We start from the raw sequence: 15,275 nt of genomic DNA on the forward strand, positions 1-15,275 counted from the left end.
AACAGTGTAAAATATCAATAGGTGACAACAGAAGTAAGTGCTTACATCCACCAAAATATATGCACACTTTTATTTGTGAAGCCAAAAACTAGAAAAGGGTAATGTCCATCAGAAGTAAATTGTGAGGGGGCCTAGGCGGCTCAGTTGGTTAAGCGTCCGACTCTTGATTTTGGCTCAGGTCTTGATTTCAGAGTGGTGGATTGAGTCCTATGTTGGGCTCTATGCTCAGCACGGAGTCTGCTTGTCCCTCTCCCTCTGTGCCTTCCCCGCTCTCTATCACTCTCCAATGAATAAATAAATAAAACCTTTTTTAAAAAGGTAAAGAATCCCACAATAGGAGTGAAAAAGAAAAAGAAAAAAGAAAAGAAAAAGAAAAGTGAAAGAATCCCACAATAAGGAAGACGAGGGAATGACTGGTACAGTACAGCAGCACAGATGAGTCTCACAGACATAATGTTGAATGAAAGACATCAGACACACATATATCTAGACCCATATATGAAGTTCAGAAACAGGCAAAATAATCTGTGAGGACAGGAGTCAGGATGTTATGCATGGTGGGTCTGACTATCCAGTGCTTACACTTGCTGGGATCTTCTGAGGGGCACAAAGAAGCTTCTGGAGTGTTGGAAATATTCTCTATCAAGGTAATGGTTATCCAAGTGTATACATGTGTAAAAATGCACCTTGCTGTGCACACAAGAGGTGCCCCTTCTACAGTCTACAAGTAATATCTAAAAAATAAAAAAACAAATCTGTGTAAGAAGCATCTGCCTCACCTCTGATCTTACAGGATTCAGAACAGGTATGGATATAAACGAAAAAATGTAGTGAGATAATCCTTGAGAGAAGAATAGATAGACACCATGGGTGGAAAATGTATTACTGCTAATTTATGGGTAGAAAGGGTAGTCTTGGTGGTTTATGAGAGCACAAATCAGGCCCAGCAGCCCTTGGCAATACATTGAACTTCACCCTGATTTTTCTTTCATCAATAAATCGCTTAGACTGTCTGAATGGTTAATTTTTTATTTTAAACTTTCTTAAAGAATGACATGTATACAATAAAAAGAATATATCATACATTTGACAAATACATATATAAGGGAATAGTTTATCACCAAATGAACACACCCAAATAACCATCTACCATCCAAGCCAAGAAAGAAAATATTACCTTTATCCCAAAGATTTCCTGTGTCCATTTCCTTGTTTTTGTTGTTGTTAGGGTGGTGGTGGTTCTTTTAACAGTTCATTATTTTTGAAGTAAACTTATACTGTTAGGCAGCCACCATCATCATAATCCACTTGTAGAATACTTCTAGCAACCTCAAAAGTTCCCTCTTGTCCATATGATTGGTTCCTACTCTTGCCATCAACTTCAGGCAACCACTGATTTGCTTTCTGTCTCTATGGTTCTGCCTTTTGTAGAAATTTCATATAAATGGAATCATGCAATACGTTGTCTTCTTTCCTTAATATATTTTTGAAGTTCATGCATTTGTTGCATGGAACAGTAATTTCTTCCTTTTTATTGCTAAGATCTATATTATTGTATAGATAAACCACACTGTTTATTCATCCATTGATGGACAGTTGGGTTGTTTCCAATTTGAGGCTATTATGAACAATACTGCTGTGAATATCTGTGACCAGTGTTTCTTTGGGCACGTATTTTCATTTCTCTTGGATACATACATAGAAGTGGAATTGCTAGGTTTTATTTATATTTAACTTAAGGAACTGCCAAACTTTTCCCAAGTAACTCTCATTTTATATTCTCTAGGAATGTCTGAGGGTTCCAATTGCTCTACAGTCTCACCAGTACTTATTTTCAGTCTTTTTGCTCATAGGCATTCTAGTGAGTCTGTGGTTCTCTGTCTTGTTAACTTTCATTTCCTTAGTGATTAATGATGTTGAAGATTTCTGTGTATGCTTGTTAGCCATTTGGATATCGTCTCTGATGAAATGTGTACTCAAGTCTTTTGACTTTATTGGATTATTTGTCTTATTATGCTGTAGGAGTTATTTGTGTGTTCTGGATACTAGCCCTTTATCAGATAAACGATTTGCAAATATTTTCTCCAAATCTACATTGTATTTGCATTTTAATGATGTCTTTTGAAGTGCAAAAATATTAACTTTTTATTTATTTATTTTTAGAGATTTTATTTATTTAGAGAGACAGAGAGAGAGAGAGAGAGAGAGAGAGCAAGAGTGGGGAGAGGGGCAGAAGGAGAAAGCGAGAATCTTAAGCAGACTCTGTGCTGAGTGTGGAGCATGACTCAGGGCTTGATTCCACAACCCTAGCATGACAACTTGGGCCGAAATCAAGAGTCAGATGCTCAACTGACTGAGTCACCAAGGTGCCCCCCAAATTTAAGCTTTTTAAACTGATATAGAATTCACATGCCATAAAAATCTCCTTTGTAAAGTGTACAATTAACTGGGGTTTTGGGGTTTTCTTTTTCTTTTTAGGGAGGTGGGGGGAGGGGCAGAGGGACAGGGAGAGAGAAAACCTTAGCCAAGCTCCACACAGGGCTTGGTCTCATGACCCTGAGATCATGATCTAAGCCAAAATCAAGAGGCAGACACTTAACTGACTGAGCCAGCCAGGCACCTCTAAATAGTTTTTAGTATAGCCACAAGGTCATGTAGCCACTGCCACTATCTAATTCCAGAACATTTTCATCGTCCCCAAAAAAGAAACCCCTTACCCATTAGCAGTCATCCCCCATTTCTTCCTTTTCCCACCGGTTGAACCACTTATTCATGTTCTGTCTCCATGAATTTGCTTACTGTAGGTATTTCATATAAATCTGGCATTATGATATGTGGCTTTTTTGGTTTAGCATATTGTTTCTGGCTTTTTTGGTTTAGCATATTGTTTTCAAGGATCACCCATTTCGTAGTATGGATAAATACTTCATTCCCCCCCCCCCTTTTTTTTTAAACTTCATTCCTTTTTATGGCTGAGTAATACTCCATTATATAGATATGTCACATTTTATTTATTCATTCCTCAGATTATGGACATTGGGATTGTTTCCACTTTGTGGCTGATGTGAATGCTCCTGTGAACATTTACGTGCAAGTTTTGTATGGACAGATGTTTTCAGTTCTTTTGGGTATAGACCTAGGAGTAGAATTGCTAGGCCATGTTGTAACTCTCTGTTTAACTTTTTTTTTTTTTTTAAATATTATGAAGCATTTTCAGCTTTTTTTTTTATTTGACAGACAGAGATCACAAGTAGGCAGAGAGGCAGGCAGGTTCCCTGCTGAGCAGAGAGCCCGATATGGGGCTCCATCCCAGGACTGTGGGATCATGACCCGAGCTGAAGGCAGAGGCTTTACCCCACTGAGCCACCCAGGCGCCCCTCTGTTTAACTTTTTGAGGAACTGCCAAATTGTTTTCCACAGCAGCTGCAACATTTAATTGTCCTTACAGCAGGGTGCAAAGGTTCCATTTTCTCCACATCCTAGCCAACATTTATTATTTTCCACTTCTTTTATTCTAGTGGTATGTGTGTATGTGGAGTAATATCTCAAATGGTTTTGATTTGCATTTTCCTAAAAAGTAACAATGTTGAGTTTATTGGTCATTGGTCTAATCTCTTATGAGGAAATGTTTGTTCAAGTCCTTTGCCTGTTTAAAAATTAGGTTGTCTTTTGACTAGGATTGAAAATATTTTCTGAGGTAGTAGATACACTGGTATACACAGTTATTAAAACTCACAACTGTACATCTAAAAAAATCACACCTTGAAGTGTAATGTAAATTATGCCATCAAACCAAGGGCCCTAAAAAAGGAAATAAGTTATACTATATAGTCAGAATTTTATGTTGCACTTTCATTTAAAGAGTGTTCTAGGGAGAATAGCAAATTGGCTTGGGTAACAGGCCTGGTGTATGTGGAAAGCTACATGGCTTCAAGGTTCTTGAAGAAAAACTAAGTTTTAGTCAGATGCATGGAATAAAAGAGAAAACAGATGTAACAGAAGGTGCAGCGCCCGGCAATTCCAGGAAAATAGAAGGACCAGGCATCAGGTATGTTTTCTTCAACTCAAAGTAAGACCTCTTGACTCAGAAAATAATTTTGGCTGATGTTCTGTAAACTGAGGCCTTTGTTGCCCTTAGGTATGATTCAGGGAAAATGATCAAAAGTCACTGCCTGTGTCAGTGAACTGGGCCCGTCAGAGTGGATGCCAGGGCGGGCTTTGTGCATGTGGGATGAAAGGCGCTTGGGTAAGAACAAAGGAGCGCTGGTGGGCGTCTCCCAAGCACCAGCCTTGGAGTTGTCATGGTTAGCTTCAAGGGCATGGACTGGCAAAGAAGGCAACTTCATAAAACGGATGGAACTTTGTTAAAAAAAAAAAAAAAAAGATTGACTGATTGATTTATCTGTGAGAGAGAGAAAGAGAAAGAGAGCACAAGCAGGGTATACCAGCCAGCCACCCAAACTAATAGTGGCCCGCTACTCTGAGGCCTCTACCTTATGGAGCTGCTTTATTGTCTATCAAGCACTTACCTTGTTTCTTTTTTATTTTTTATTTATTTATTTTTTTTAAAGATTTATTTATTTGACAGAGAGAAATCACAAGTAGACAGAAAGGCAGCCAGAGAGAGAGAGAGAGAGGGAAGCAAGCTCCCTGCTGAGCAGAGAGCCCGATGCGGGACTCGATCCCAGGACCCTGAGATCATGACCTGAGCCGAAGGCAGCGGCTCAATCCACTGAGCCACCCAGGCGCCCCTCTTTTTTATTTTTTAATTAAAAAAAATTTTGTAGGGCGCCTGGGTGGCTCAGTGGGTTAAAGCCTCTGCCTTCGGCCCAGGTCGTGATCCCAGGGTCCTGGGATCGAGCCCCATATCGGGCTTTCTGCTCAGCAGGGAGCCTGCTTCCTCCTCTCTCTCTCTGCCTGCCTCTCAGCCTACTCTTTCCATCAAATGAATAAATAAAAAATTTTTGTAAACATATAATGTATTATTAGCCCCAGGAGTACAGGTCTGTGAATCGCCAGGTTTACACACTTCACAGCACTCACCATAGCACATACCCTTCCCACTATCCATAACCCCACCACCCTCTCCCACCCTCCCACCCCCAGCACCCTTAAGACCCAGCAATCGCACTACTGGGTATTTACCTTAAAGATACAAATGTAGTGATCCGAAGGAGCACGTGCACCCGAGTGTTTATAGCAGCAATGTCCACAATAGCCAAACTATGGAAAGAACCTAGATGTCCATCAACAGATGAATGGATAAAGAAGAGGTGGTATATATATACAATGGAATACTATGCAGCCATCAAAAGAAATGAAATCTTGCCATTTGCAACGACGTGGATGGAACTAGAGGGTATTATGCTTAGCAAAATAAGTCAATCGGAGAAAGACAACTATCATATGATCTCCCTGATATGAGGAAGTGGAGATGCAACGTGGGGGAGTTTGGGGGATTGGAAAAGAATAAATGAAACAAGATGGGCTCGGGAGGGAGATAAACCATAAGAGACTCTTAATGTCACCTTGTTTCTTTGTTTACTTGTTTATTATCTGTTCTGTCTTTGCCAGAGTGTAATCCTGGGGGAGCAGAGATTTGACTGTATTATTCTCAGCACAGTGCCTGGCCAGTAGTAGGTAGGCAGTAAATGGTTGAATTAATGACTCAAAAATTTTTTCTTAAATTTCCACTCAGGGGGAGCCTGGATGGTTTGGCCCTGGCATAGAGCCTGCAGCTGGCTCCCTGCTCAGTGAGGAGTCTCCTTGTCCCTCTGTCTCTCCCCCTGCTCATGTTCCTTCCCTCCCTTCTTCCCTCCCTCCCTCCCTCTCTCAAATAAATAAATAAATAAATAAATAAATAAATAAATAAAATAAAATCTTAAAAAAAAAATCTCCACTCAGACACCCCATTTAATTTACCGACTGGAACAATTCCACTTAAATGTCTCACAAACACGTCAACCTTGAAATGACCAAAATATTATTCTTGTCCCTATCCTCCCCTCCAGCCAATGGCTAAGCCAAGAATTTGGAAACCATTTCCACCAGGATCTCTCACCTGGATTCAACAGCAATTGCACTACTGCTGTTGAAACTGCCTCCTGTTGTGTTCTAGATTCATCTCCTGAGTTACCTGCTGAAACCCAAGTTTGATCATGTCACATCACTCCTTCAAACTCTTGGGCAGCTCCTCACTGACTTCATGTAAAGGCCAAATTATCTTAGCAGGGCACTCAGGCCTTTGCTAATGTAGCTCTTGCCCACTTCTCTAGCAGTCCCACATGTCTTAGCTCTAGCCATACTGAGCTGCTTGTAATTGCGAGCGTAGCTGCTACTACACACCTCAGCCTCTCTTACTCTTCTGCTCTTGTCTTTCTGGTACATCCCCTTCTTTCCTGTGTCACTTCATCTATGAAAAAAAATTTTGACTGGTATTATATTTCTCAGGACTCTTGATTTTGAGGAACAGAAACCCAACACAAACTAGCTTCAGTTAAAAGGGGATGTATTAACTCATATAAGGAAGGACTGGATGAAGGCAGCCTCAGGAATGGCTGGATCCAGCACTTAAATGATTCTGTTATCTCTCTCTCTGTCTCTGTACACACACACACACACACACACACACACACACACACACACACAGGAATTTTGGCTTCTTATTATGAGTTGATTGCATTCTTGTGAAGGGAAAAATGTTGTCAGGGGAGTTCCAGGCTTACATATACTTTGTTTACCCCAGGGGAGAATGAAGTCTTCTTCCCCTGGTTCAGCTTATAACAATCATGGGAGAATCTAAGATTACGTTGGCTGTAGACAAGTACCCAGCCATTGACCTGTGGCTGGAGGGAAAAAGGTATAAATGGCCAGGATTTGGACTGTTCTTAACCTGGGGGTGGAGTGTATTCCTTTTGTTGGCCAACCCTTCTTCAATAAAAGAGAGTACTGTTATCAGGAAAAGAGAGTACACCACCGATGTCTACTACAACCACCTTCTCATCCCTCCTTCCCACTGCTTTCATGTTCCTGTTGTCCTCTGTGCAGAGGCAGAGGGACAGATGGGGGACAAAACAGATTTCTGAGTCAGACATAGGTTCAATGATTGGCTTTATAATGACTATGTGACCTTGAGAAAGTTTTAATCCTTGTTGTGCCTTTACCTTCTCATCTATACAATATTTTAGGATAGCTGTGAGAGTTAAAGACAATAGAGGTCAAATATCTGGGCCACAGATGGTACCAATATTAAAAATACTCGTAACATTCCATCGTCTGTCTTTGCCTAGCTCCTCCTTCTAGACCATGAGTTACTTTAGGCAGAGCCTTGTTTTAGGCACAGTAAAACTCAGTTACAATAGCTGGGCTCAGGTACTGGTGTATCCACTTGCTAGGGTTGCTCTAACAAGCACCACAGACTACATGGCTTGAACAACAGAAATTTATGCTTTATTGTCCCGGAGGCTAAAAGTCTGAGATCAAGACGTCGACAGGGTGGGTTTCATCTGAAGATTTTCTCTTTGGCTCATAGATGGCTGCCTTCTCTCTGTTTCCACAGGGTCTTTCCTCTGTGTTTCTGTGTCATGACTACCTCTTTTTGTAAGGACACCTGTCATATTGAACTATGACCCACCCTAATGATCTCATCTTAACTTAGTCACCCCCTATCTCCAAATACAGAGGTCAGGACTTCAACATGTGAATTTTGAGGGGACGGAATTCAGCCCATTACTACTCATTTCCATCCAAAATATGAGCGAAAAGGCATGCAGGATGAGACAAGTTTTGAGGATAAGGAAGTCATTTAGGGGGATCCCTGGGTGGCTCAGTCTGTTAAGCGGCTGCTTTCAACTTGGGTCATGATCCCAGGGTCCTGGAATCGAATCCCATATAGGATTCCTTGCTTGGTGGGGAGCCTGCTTCTCCCTCTGCCTGCCACTCTCCGTTTGTGTTCTCTCTCTCTCTCTCTGACAAATAAATAAATAAATAAATAAAATCTTTTAAGAAAGGAAGTCATTTAGTTCTGTTTTTCTCGATCTTGGCTTTATAATAGTAGTTCACTGCATATTTTGAAAAGATTTTATTTATTTGACACGGGGGGGGTTCATTGCATTTGCATGGTCTTTTTTTTTTTTTTTTTTTTTTTTGACTCTCCAAAGCACCTTCATATCTAGTACTTTATTTTACTGTGTTATCCCAGGGGCCCTGAATTAGATATCAGGGAACCGAAAAAAAGGCCACCAGGGGGCGCTGCGAACACGCCCTGGGAAATCCAAGGGCTCTAGTTCTGAGCCTAGGCCTGGAGCAGGCCCATCTTCCTACCAACTGATCCGGGCACCTCTGCACGTGAACGCCTGGCTATTGGTTGGGCCCAGGCTGAGCCATGGTTGCCCTCCCAGTTCTAGGATCTGGCCCCGTATAAACCCTCTCCCGTGCATATGAACTAAGTGGACAGCATAGAAGTTCAGTGGCAGCCCAGCCAGCCTTTCAACTCTGCTTGAGTCCCAGGAGATAAAATATTAATATTCAACAAATATTTTTGTTGGGGTGGCAGTGGGCCCAGCAGTGGACACAGTATGGACAGCAGGCTGGCTCTGGAGAAAGCTCGAGCGTTGGGAGAGGTCTCAGTCACATGCCTTTACTTCAGCCCTAGCGTCCAGTCTTCTTATGCTTCCTCCTGCTTTGATGGTCAAGAGTAGGGGCTCATAGTCTACCAACTCATTTATATCTGAACTCCTGTGGCGAGTGCTTTTGGTTCTCACAGCACCCTCCCTTCCCCCTGGAAGCAGAATGTTCCCAGTCTATGGGATTTGAGGGGGGCTGCCAATCACAATGTTCTCACGTATCCAGCCTGACCTCAGCCCAGGTCGGAAACATGCTCAGAATCTAGGCCCAGATGTTTAAAAAAACTTGGAAAGATGTCATCCACCAGGCACTGCTGTCACTGGGACCTCATTTGGGACAAAGATGAGGATTGAAGACCTCCTATACTCCATTCTTTAGTGGAAGACAGAGCAGTGGAAAATATAAGTTCTCTAAAGCGGGGTATTGTTCATTCTATATTAAAATATTCCTTTCTTTTAGTCAAGGCAAGCAGCCAGGCCCTTGTATTCCTTTGTCAGATGAAGTCTGGGCTGTAGGATAGAAAGCAAAAGCCACTGAAGCTTTCTTTTAATGTTTGGGGTGTGTATGTGTGTGTGTGTGTGTGTGTGTGCGCGCGCGCGTGAGAAAGGCTAAACTCTTAAGTCCTAAACTCCTTAAAGAGCTAGTTGCCTCAGGAGGAGAGGGGGTACCCGTGATGCCTTCAGGGAAGGAGTGGAAACAATGGAGGATAAGCTACAAGTCCTACAAATCAGGTCTCCACTCCTGTCCCAAAGCTAGTTACTAAACATTTATCTGCATACCACTGCCTGTAAGAGTGACCTTTTCCCAATCTCCTTCAGGTAAATGGCTGCTTCCTTGGGGAGAATGAGCCAAGGGGCGGGAGAGAGTACAAGCAGTGCTTCCCTCCTAAAAAGCAGACTGGGAAGTTCTTCATGGAAACAAATGAAATGGAAGTAGGGGGTGTCCTCCTACTGTCCTTCCTCTCCTTTTTTTTTTCCCCCCTTTTTACCTCATATATATTAGAAAAGAATAGGTGGCCACAGAGTATGGCGGCTAAGAGCAAGGCTTTAAAGTCAGACAGAATTTGGGTTCCCTGCCCAGCCTGCACACTAACTGTGCGGTGTTGTATGAAGTGGAGTAAAATTGGAATGAGAGGTATCCTGGTCGGTTTTCAGGGCAGAAGCCAGGCCACTCGGTTCTTTACTTCTCTCAGAGAATGGGCCCTTGAGTCCTGCCCTCACTTTCTCTGAGCTACTGTATTGCATGGTGGTAGTGGTCTACAGAAATATGGATAGATCTACATGATAACCTGATAATTCATGCAGAACTCAGGCCTCAACAGCCCAAGCAGCTCTCCTGTCTGCCTCTTCCAGACACATCTAAAAACAAAATGCCTGGGGCGCCTGGGTAGTTCAGTCAGTTAAGCATCTGACTTTTGATTTCAACCCAGGTCATGATCTCAGGGTCATGAGATAGAACTCTGCGTCATGCTCTGTGCTAGGCGTGGAACCTGCTTCAGATTCTCTCCACCCCTCCGCAACCTCTCTCTCTCTTTCCAAAAAAAAAAAAAGACCTTTGCAAAATGCCAGACTGGAGATCCTGCTCCATAACATCTGTCTTTTGGTTTTCTTTGTGAGGGAGTTGGTAGATCCCTTGGCTTTTCTGAATTTCAACTTCTGCATTCATAGGATGGAAATAAAAATATAGCTTCATTGCCTTTTATGGATACAGATGAAAAGGCCCAGAACGTTTTAACCATTGCAAATTTGTTACATTTTTCTAGTTTCCCAGTTGGATTCAATTAGGATCATGACGGTGTTGTTGCCTCCCCCAGTCTAAAAGAAAAAAGCCACTATTAATCTTCAATTATTTACCACAAACCCAAAGGAAAAGTCTTTGGCCCGGGTCCCAATGGATCTTTAAAGCTATTTTCTTACTCAGAGTTTAAAAAACTAGAAAGCTGGTTTAAATAACCCGGTACATTTTTTGTATTGCTCTTCTCCATAGAATCTGAAGGACCAAGAGTGAACCCTCCCTATTAAGGCGTGGGCAGGTGCCAAATTTCTTTACCTTCTTGTTTTCTTGGTTTACTTTTTCCTTCTACTGTTCTCATTTGGTTGTATTGTTGGGGTGTGTGTATGTGTGCATGTGTACACGTGTGTATGTGTATATAGTAATATGTGTGTGGTCAGTTTAGAGGGAGACAGACTTTGGAAGCACAGAATGGTAACACCTGATGTGTAGCAACCCTCCCCCCTACCAACACACACACCTCAGGAAAAGGAAAGACCAACAGAATAAAGAATAAAGAAATGAAAATAAACTGAGATAAAAATAAGCAACACAAAAAAGCCCACATACAAAAATCAAGTCTTTCCTTTTCTCAATTTCATGTTCTCTTTTTTCCTTTTTTACTGAATTCAGATTTTTTTCCTTCTCATTTCTATAGGTCTTTTTCCTGTCTCTGTGCCCTTATTAACTCAACCTCATTAACACTTCCAAAACCAGAAGTCATTATCCTGACACCATTCACTGCTCTCAAGTTCTACTTCTTTCTGAATTGCCCCAACTGTTCTCAGGTTCCACTTTAGGTCAGCTGCCCAATTAAAAAAAAAAGCAACTCAGAGTCATTCCTTATTTTTAAAATCTGCTTCATCTAGATATAATTTACATACAACAAAACTTCACCCATTTTAAGTGTATAGTTTAATGCATTTTAAACAAATGTATGCAGTCATGTAACCACTACTATAATCAAGACATAAAATAGTTTCGTCCCTCCAGAAAGTTTTCTTTCTATTACCAGAGTTTGCCTTTTCTAGGATGTCATGTAAATGGAATTAAATGGTAGGTAGTTTTTTGTGTCTGGCTTCTTTTCTCAGCTTATTGCTTTTGAGGTTTGTCTATATTCTTGCATGTATTGGTCATTCATTTTTGTTGCTGAGAGATACTGCACTGTACAGAAACATCACAATTGTTTCTTTATGCATTCACCTGTTTATGGATATTTGAACTGTTTTCACTTTGGACTTATGAATTAAGTGAATATTCACATATGGGTCTTTGTGTGGACATTTATTTTCACTCCCCTTGGGAAGTTCCATTTCTAGGAAAAGAATTGTTGGGTTGGATAATAAGTGTAGTTTAACCTTGTAAAACATGAATAAATGGTTTTCCAAAGAGGGTGCATCATTTTCATTCCCACCAGCAATGTATGAAACTTCCAGTTGCTTCATATCATTGTCAATGCTTTGCACTGTCAGTTTTAAAAATTTTAGCCATTTTTGTGGATGTGTAGTGTTACTTCATTGTCCTTTTAATTTTATATTTCCCAGATGAATAATGTTGTTGAGTGTGCTTATTTGCCGTACATATAACTTCTTTGGTGAACTGTCCACATTTGTTGCCCATTTAAACATTGGGTTGTTTGTTTTCCTATGATTGATTTTGTATGAGTTCTTTACATTTTCTGGATATAAATCCTTTATCAGATACGTATTTTGTCTATTGAAATAACCTGAAATTCAGAGTCATGAATAAGGTTTTCCTATCAATGTTATTTACAATTATGATGAAATTGAAAACAAATTATAATCTAATAAAAGGGAAACTGCCCTTATGATTCAAAGGAATATTTGGCAGTCACTTAATATTAAAAATTTAAAGATTTGGAAACCTGCTTTTGATATATTTTTAAGTAGAAAATAAAATTTTGTATAATATCAGCCATGCATTAAAAAAGCCTGGAAACATATGCTGAATAATAAGAATGATAATATTTAAGAGGTAAGATTACAGCTGGGTTTTAAATTTTCTATACTTTTCTATACTTTTTCCTTTTCTTTTTATTCTTTTTATTTATTTTTATTTTTTTATAAGAGTGCATTAGTTTGTTTTTTTTTTTTAAGATTTTACTTATTTATTTGTCAGAGAGAGAGAGCAAGAGCAAGTGCAGACAGAAAGAGTGGCAGGCAGAGAGTCAGAGGGAGAGGCAGGCTCCCTGCGGAGCAAGGAGCCCGATGTGGGACTCGATCCCAGGACGCTGGGATCATGACCCGAGCCGAAGGCAGCTGCTTAACCAACTGAGCCACCCAGGTGTCCCTATTGTTATTTTTTATAAGATTTTATTTATTTATTTGACAAAGACCACAGGTAGGCAGAGAGGCAGGCAGAGAGAGGAAGGGAAGCAGACTCCCTGCTTAGCAGAGAGCCTGATGTGGGGCTCAATCCCAGGACCCTGAGATCATGACCCGAACTGAAGGCAGAGGCTTTAACCCACTGAGCCACCCAAGTGCCTCTCCCCCCACCCTTTTTTTTTTTTTTTAAGATTTGTATTTATTTATTTATCAGAGAGAGAGATAACACAAGTAGAGGGAATGGCAGGCAGAGAGACAAGCAGGCTCCTTGCTCAGCAGGGAGCCTGATACAGGACTCAATCCCAGGAGCCTGGGATCATAACCTGAGCCAAAGGCAGACGCTTAACCAACAGAGCAATCCAGGCACCCATTTTTTCTACATTTTCAAGATTTACAGAGTAGTCCTATCTTAGTTAAAAAAGGAAAAGCATGTCATAAAAAAGTACATGGTTAAAGCAGTGGTTAATGCTTCCTTTACAAGTTCACCTGAGCTGTGGCATGATTTGTGATACCATTAGCCACCAAGTGAGTTTGTTACTTCCTTAACAGGCCACCCAAAAGCTTCGAACTATAATTCCAGCTCTGTCCTTGAACTCCAGGCAGTTTTCTTTCTGTCTAAAATGGGATTCAGAACTGTGAAGTACCTAGCAAGGCTGCCATATCGCTTTCTGAGGAACTTCTCCCCCAAGTATGTGCTGTAAGATACACAAAAGCTCCGTAGTTTGTGTTCAATGACTTGGGAAGACCTTGAGAAGTCAGACATGACTTTAATACTTAGAAGAGAGAATATCTGGGGCGCCTGGGTGGCTCAGCGGGTTAAAGCCTCTGCCTTCGGCTCGGGTCATGATCCCAGCGTCCTGGGATCAAGCCCCACATCGGGCTCTCTGCTTCTCGGAGAGCCTGCTTCCTCCTCTCTCTCTGCCTGCCTCTCTGCCTACTTGTGATCTCTGTCAAATAAATAAATAAAATCTTAAAAAAAAAAAAAAAAGAGAGAATATCTGTGTTTCAGTCAATAGAGAATGAGACCAAAGACACACGGACTCAGAGAGCTGGATGGAAGGAAAGCCGTGTGAGGAAAGAGAAAATGCTTGGGTTGAAGAAGATACTGGAGCTAAGAAGAGGACAGACAGGGGGAAAGAGGAGAGGGAGGAAAGAAGGGAGAATGGAAGCAAACAGGTCTCCAGACTGAGAAAGGTCAGACTTGGAATCAGAACTTTGTAGATACATTTTGCACCTGTGAAGTCTTAGACCACAAATAATTTGTAACCTTTTACTCATTTTTATTTCTAGTTCTGAAGTTATTTGCTATCTTAGGAAGATTGGAAAGAAAGTACATTTACTCCTGGGTTTATCAAGAGGAAGGAAATCAGAGGTCCTTGTAAGGATTACTCTCAGAAGAAGGCAATTTCCTAAGGTAAAATATCTTGAGAAGGTCAGTGATTCAGCTGATAGCAGAGATATTTTTGAACGTGGTCAATTACTTTACCCAAGGCAGGCACAGTATATATGTTGGCTGGTGAGTCATCCGTGAAACCAAGAAATAGCATTCAAATGATTACTCAGAAGAGCCAGCAGAGGGTTGTTGCTTTTTTTTTTTTTTTTAAATTTGTTAGCCAACAAAATCTAACCAAGATTTCCTTCTTTGAAGCTTGATAAAATGGAAATGCAAAGGGCCAAGAATAACCCACACAATGGTTGAGAAGAACAAAGTGGGAGGACTTCCTCTATTGGATATTTACATGGACTATAAATAATTTTGGCACAAGGATGGACATATTGACCAGTGGAATAGAATATAAATCTGGAAAGAGATCCATGTGCATATAGGTGTTTTATTTATAACAAAAAAGGCACCACAAAGCAGTCAAGAAAGGTAATTTTTTCAATACATGGTGCTGGGACAATTGGATAATAATGAGGGGAAGCATGACCCTTACCTTACACCATACATAAAAATTCATTCTAGAGGTATTATAGACAAAAATGTAAAAGGTAAGGGGTACTTGGGTGGCTGAGTCAGTTAAGTGTCTGCCTCAGGGTCCTGAGATCAAACCCCACATAAGGCTCTCTGCTCAGCTGGAAGGCTGCTTCTCTGTCTCCCTCCACTGTTTCCCCTGCTTGTACTCTCTCTCTTTGTCAAATAAATAAATAAGTACAATATTTTTTAAAAATGTAAAAGGCAAAATAAAGCTTCTAGAGGGCAATATAAAACAAAACCTTCATGACTTTAGATGGGAAAAGATTACTAAGTACTAGCCATAAAGAAAAAGATTGAGGGCGCCTGGGTGGCTCAGTGGGTTAAGCCACTGACTTCGGCTCAGGTCATGATCTCAGGGTCCTGGGATCGAGTCCCGCATCAGGCTCTCTGCTCAGCAGGGAGCCTGCTTCCCTCTCTCTCTCTCTCTCTCTCTCTGCCTGCCTCTCCATCTACTTGTGATTTCTCTCTGTCAAATAAATAAATAAATAAATCTTAAAAAAAAAAAGATTGATAAAATTTGAGTATTTTAAAATTTAAAATCTTATTAAAAGGAAAGA

This window comes from Mustela nivalis, assembly GCF_964662115.1.
Source record: "Mustela nivalis genome assembly, chromosome: 8".
In the NCBI taxonomy this organism is placed as follows: Eukaryota; Metazoa; Chordata; class Mammalia; order Carnivora; family Mustelidae; genus Mustela; species Mustela nivalis.